Source organism: Chionomys nivalis, chromosome 3 (genome assembly GCF_950005125.1).
Source record: "Chionomys nivalis chromosome 3, mChiNiv1.1, whole genome shotgun sequence".
NCBI classification, from domain to species: domain Eukaryota; kingdom Metazoa; phylum Chordata; class Mammalia; order Rodentia; family Cricetidae; genus Chionomys; species Chionomys nivalis.
In genome coordinates, this window is record NC_080088.1 from 119,419,201 (window position 1) to 119,425,520 (window position 6,320).

The following is a 6,320-nucleotide window of genomic DNA, read 5'->3' on the forward strand; positions in this document are numbered from 1 at the left end:
TCTCTCCAGCCCGAGACCCATCTTTTTTTTTTTAATATTTATTTATTTATTATGTATACAATATTGTTTCTGCGTGTATGCCTGAAGTCCAGAAGAGGGCACCAGACCTCATTACAGATGGTTGTGAGCCACCATGTGGTTGCGGGAATTGAACTCAGGACCTTTGGAAGAGCAGGCAATGCTCTTAACCGCTGAGCCATCTCTCCAGCCCCCGAGACCCATCTTTAAAGAAGAGAAAAGTATAAGTTTCCTTGCTGGGCATGATAGAGCATGCTTGTAAACCCCAGCACTCTTAGAGTTGGAGGCAGAAGGGTTGAGAGTTCAAAGTTAGCCTCAGTGACATACTAAATTAAAGGACATTTTGAGGGAGTTATAAGACCCTACCTAAAAACATGACAAGACTACACAAGAGGCTGCCTGATAGGGCCCAGTGACAATTTACCCTCTGGGGAGAATTATTCCCCTCGCATTACCCTCTGGGGAGAATTATTCCCCTCGCATCCATTCCAAGCACTACTGCTGTTTGCTAATCCCTTACTGTAAACACTTTCAGTCATCAGGTCCCTAACAGCTGGGAATACTGAGGCTCAAGCAGACGAACTGACTTAACAGTTACAAATAGAAATGTCAGCACAGGGATTCGAACCCACTGTGGAAGCATCATGGATGCTGTTCTTTGCAGCCACCAGAGGGCACACACAACCACATCTACTCTTGACATTTCTGCCTGGCCCTAGCTGGAAGGGGAGGAGCCTGCTTTGGGTTCCAATCCTTATTCCCAGAGATCCCTTGACCATGGTGATACCAGGATTCTGAGCCTCCTGGCACTCACCTCTACAGAGAACTTAGTAGACACAGCCTAAACCACAGGATTGCTGGGATGAAGGTACAGCCCACAGAATTTGGGACTAGTGCTGGGCACACCAGAGGTACAACAGAAACAGTAGGGGTGCATGACTAATGGGGACAATGCTGTGACAGTAAGCGCTCACACACACACACACACACATGCACACGCGCACACGCACACATCCGTTCCTTAGAAGCCTGGGTGCCTTCTAAGTATGCTGTAAAGCAGTGGGTCCTAACGCTGTGACCCTTTAATACAGTTCCTCATATTGTGGTGACTCCCAACCATGAAAGTATTTTCACTGCTATTTCATAACTATAATTTTGCTACTGTTATAAATTATAATGTAAATATCTATGTTTTCTGATGGTTTTAGGTGACCCCTGTGAGAGGGTCTATCTACCCCCCCCCAGGGGTTGCAACCCACAGGTTGAGAACCACTGGTCTAAAGCCACTACACAGAGGAATGCATCCATAAAAACCCGAGTTCAGACCCCAACACCCACGTAAGAAGCTAGGCACGGTCTCCCATGCACCATAATCCCAGACCTGAAGGAGCCACAGACAGGAGAGTCCCTAGAACTCACTGGCCAGCCAGCCTTGCTGAATGAGTGTCCCCAGATTCAATAATAGATTTTCTGAAAAGATAAGGTGGAGGGGCTGGAGAAATGGCTCAGAGGTTAAGAGCATTGCCTGCTCTTCCAAAGGTCCTGAGTTCAATTCCCAGCAACCACATGGTAACTCACAACCATCTGTAATGGGGTCTGGCGCCCTCTCCTGGCCTGCAGGCATACACACAGACAGAATATTGTATATATAATAAATAAATATTAAAAAAAAAAAAAAGATAAGGTGGAGTCAGGCATGCTGACTCTCTGTGAGTTCCAGGCCAGCCAGGGCTACATAGAGAGACCCTGTCACAAAGTAGTAATAATTAATAATAATAATAGTAATAATAAATAAGCTGGAGAATAATTAAGATTTTTGGTCTCCATTTGAAACTAGGCACTAGCCTATGTTTAGCAGTCTGAGGCCTTGGGCCCAGTCTCTAACATCAAAAAGAGCTCCAACACCCAGGCTTGATATATTACATAAATGGGATTTGTGTTGATATTCTGTTTATGCTTTAACAAATAAGGCTTGGATGAAGATCCGACTGTGGAACTAGACACACTAGTGAGCCATAGAGGTCAGGCAGTGGTGGCATACACCTTTACTCTCAGCACTAGGGAGACAGAGGCCAGCAGACCTCTGTGAGTTCAAGGCCACCCTGGGCTACGTGAGATTGAATCAGTCTAAAAGAGAAACAGCCAAGTGGTGGTGGCTCACATCTTTTATCCCAGCACTAGGGAGGTGGAACTGGGAAATGATATGGCTGGGCAGAGAGAGGAATTTAAGAAGGGAGGAGACAGGAGTTCAAGACTCAGTCTGAGGTTTCAGAGAAGGCATTCAGTCTGAGCATTGAGGCTGAGGACTTCTAGAGACAGGACACCCAATTCAGTCTGACGATTTTGTATAGGTAAAAACTAGAGGCTGGCTTCTCTGTTTCTCTGATATTTACCCCCTAATATCTGACTCTGGGTTCTATCTATCTATCTATCTATCTATCTATCTATCTATCTATATCTATTTTGATTTTTCCAGACAGGGTTTCTCTGTAACTTTGGAGCCTGTCCTGGAACTAGCTCTTGGAGACCACCAGGCTGGCCTCGAACTCACATAGATCCACCTACCTCTGCTTTCTGAGTGCTGGGATTAAAGGCGTGTGCCACCACCGCCCAGCTCAGGTTTTTATTATTAAGACCAATTAGAATTCTCACTACAGGGATTAAGTTTTTGTTATATGTTGTATAGTTTTGTGTGTGTGTGTGTTTGTGTTTCTGTTGTTTGTTTAAGACAAGGCCTCATGCTGGAGAGATGGCTCTTCCAGAGGACCTGGGTTCAATTCGCAGCAACCACTTGGCAGCTCACAACTGTCTGTAACTCCAATTCCAGTGGATCCAACACCCTTACACAGACATAGATGCAGGCAAAAAAAAAAAAAATCAATGCATACTAAGAAAAGAAAAATGGACAAGGTCTCACTATATAACCTTGGATAGCGTGGAACTCACTCTGTAGACCAGCCTGGCCTGGAGCTCACAGAGATCCTCCTGCCTCTGCCTCCCGAGCTCTGGAATGAGAGGTGTGTGCTACCATGTCTGGCTGTTGTGAGGTTTAACGGCACCGAAGCAGCGTCACAGGGGTGCAGAGTATCCCTATTGAGCCCCCCTGCTGCCGAACACTTCCAGTTATTGCACAAGTGTGCTGACTGCCACATCCTTCTTAGAGAGATGTCCAAACCTTCTTGCCGTTACTTCGAAAAGTTCAGAGTGACACACATGGGCAGGACAAAGGACACATGAATTTTTTTTAAAGATTTATTTATTTATTATGTATACAGAATTCTGTCTGCATGGATGTCTGCAGGTCAGAAGAGGGCACCAGATCTCATTACAGATGGTTGTGACCCACCATGTGGTTGTTAGGAATTGAATTCAGGACCTTTGGAAGAGCAGCCAGTGCTCTTAACCTCTAAGCCATCTCTCCAGCCCGGACACATGAATTTTTAAGACCCTTATGAGCCACAAGAACCCTTGCCACTTCGGTTTACCTAAGGGAAAAGCTTCCCTCCATCTGAGAAGCAACCAGCAGCAGCCAGGAAGGGCCCATAAGAAACTTCTCCTATAGTGATGCTATCTGCTACTTATTCTCCAGCTGCTGGAACCGGCAATGAGCTCCCTGTGTCTGGGCAGATTTAAACAGGTGCTGTGTGACTCTGCCCTGGGAAGGCAGCATCATTGGGCAGGGTACTAGTTCAGGTGAGGTTATGAATCCTCATCTCTCAGGACCTCTCAGACTGGAATAGAAAGTTCCATTTCTCGTTCCACTTTAGATCTCCCTCATCGCTTTGCCCGTGCTGTCCCAGGCTCGTGCACGATGTCCTAGCTGCCACCCACATCCTGGCCTCTGAAACTGGTAGGCATGCTGAGTATGGGACAGATCTGGCCTTACCCGTGTGTGAACCAGGATATCAGGCCTGGAGGGTAAGGCACTTCAGGCATGGTTGCCCTCCAGTCTCTGCTACTTCTCGGTGCATGCCCTGGGGACAGACATTTCATCTCCCTGAGCAGCAACTTTTCCAGTCAGTGAAATGGAGATAGCAGCCCTCCTACAGGGCATAGGCACTCAAGTATTGGAGGTCCCAGTCAACAGCTGTAGTTTGCTTCTTGTTTGTTTTGGGGGCTTTTTGAGACAGGGTCTTAGGTAGCCCAGGCTGCCCTTGAACTTATTCTGTAGCCAAGGTTGACCAAGATCTCCCCATCCTCTCCCCCACCTTCTCAGTGCTGGGGTTCCAGCTGTGCACCAGCACACCAGGTTCATGTCATACTGAGGATGAAACCCAGGGCTTCCTGGATGCTGGCCAACTAAACTACGCCCCAGCCCCATTCCAGGTTTTGTTGATTTGGGGTTAATCCCTAAGAGACTGAGGACAGGAGCTGCCTTCTGGCACATGCCTGTGATCCTAGCACTCAAGAGGTTGAGGCAGGACGATCGGGAGTCCAAGGTAGGCTGAGTTACATAGACATCGCTTCAAAATAGACTGAAGACAGGATGGGTCTGCCTGTGATGCTGTAGGCAGTCATCCACCCGGTGGGAGTTGGGGGCCTTCCTGGGCACATCTAGACTGAAACACATTGGCAGCTGATATTTTCCAAATATGGTCACATCAGAGTCTTGCCCTTCACATGCCCTTCCACATCCCTCGGAGAGTCAGGGGCTGTTTCCTCAGTGAACCTGGCTGGGCAGTGGCTATGAAGGAAGTGGCACTACTCCACACTGTTAAGTTCCACCACCAACTCCCAGAGGTGGTATAGCTTCCCCCTTTTGCTGGTCCCCAAAGGTTCCACATGAACACACTTCCACCCTGGCATGGCCTTGTTCTGGGGAAGCCCAGGGATCAGCTTTGGAGAGGGGCCACATGAAGACGCCCTGAGGTGTTGTGGAATATTATTTTAACTAGGCAAAGATGTGTTACATTTGCTTATGCCGAAGACAATTGCTTTAACTGTGTAAAGGTGTGTTACTTTTGTTTATGCTGCATTTGTCTAGTTATGTAAAGATGTGTTGCATTTGTTTCTTCTGCCTACCTAAGGCACCTGATTGGCCCAAGAAAGAGCTGAATGGCCAATAGCTGGGCAGAGAGTATAGATGGGGCTGGTGGGTAAAGAGAATAAATAGGAGGAGAAATCTAGGCTAGAGAGAAAGAAAAAAGAATGGAAGGAACAAGAGAACAAGGAGGAGGAGAGTGAGGGAGACACCGGTCGCCAGGTATAGAGAAATAGTGAATGTAAAATATACAGAAGAAAGGTAATAAGCCCTGAGGCAAAAGGTAGATAAAGAGAAACAGGTTAATTTAAGTTAAAAGAGCTAGCCAGAAATGGCCTGAGCATTCAAAACTAATAAATCTCTATGTCATGATATGGGAACTTGGTTTCTTTTTGGTTGGTGGCCCAAAGAGGAAAAACCCTGGTACACTGAGGCTACACAGAGAAAGGGAAATGTCTCCCAGCCTCCCTCAGGCTGGGGACACAAACACAAGAAGGACTTGAGCCAGAGCCTCTCCCAAAATCATGACTCTCAGGCATTTGGACATATCAAGGTGCTGGTGTATTATATCCGTGACTTTGGGGATAATTGTTACGCAGCAAAAGCTAACTGATTCACACAGGAAATCTTTCCCTTCCAGGGAAGGAATTTAATACTCTCCCCTGCTTTTTGTGGCTTGTGACACACTGAGGCAAGTCCTATACACTCAAGAATTGTGTTAGTGGTGGTGGGGCTTGGTGATACACACCTTTAATCCCAGTACTAGGGAGGCAAAGGAAGGCAGATCTCTGTGAGTTCGAGGTCAGACTGGTCTACAAGGCTGTTTCCAGGACAGCTAGAAATACATAGTGAGATCTTGGCTCAAAACAAAACAAAACAAAATAAAGAACAGTGGTATCAGCAACGTGGATCCTAGCAGTTCCACCTTGTGAACTCTTACCATGCTGGCTATTATGCTACACGCGACTTACTTAATACATTACATTTGTTTATTTGACCTGTGCGTGCGTGCGTGCGTGCTTATACACGCCATGGTGTACATGTGGAAGTCAGAGCAACTTCCAGGAGTAGGTTCTCTCATCACTATGTGGGTTTCTGGGAACAAACTCAGGTTTTGAGGCTCAGCATCAAGTGCCCACATCACCACCATCTTCATCATCACCTTCACTATCATCACCCTGACTATTGCCATCTCACCTTTAACACCATCATCAACACCATCATATTGAGACAGTGTCTTGCTGTGATACTCAGGCCGGCCTTAACCTCACAGTCCTCCTGCCTCTGCTCCCTGAATGCCAGGACTACAGGAACACACCAC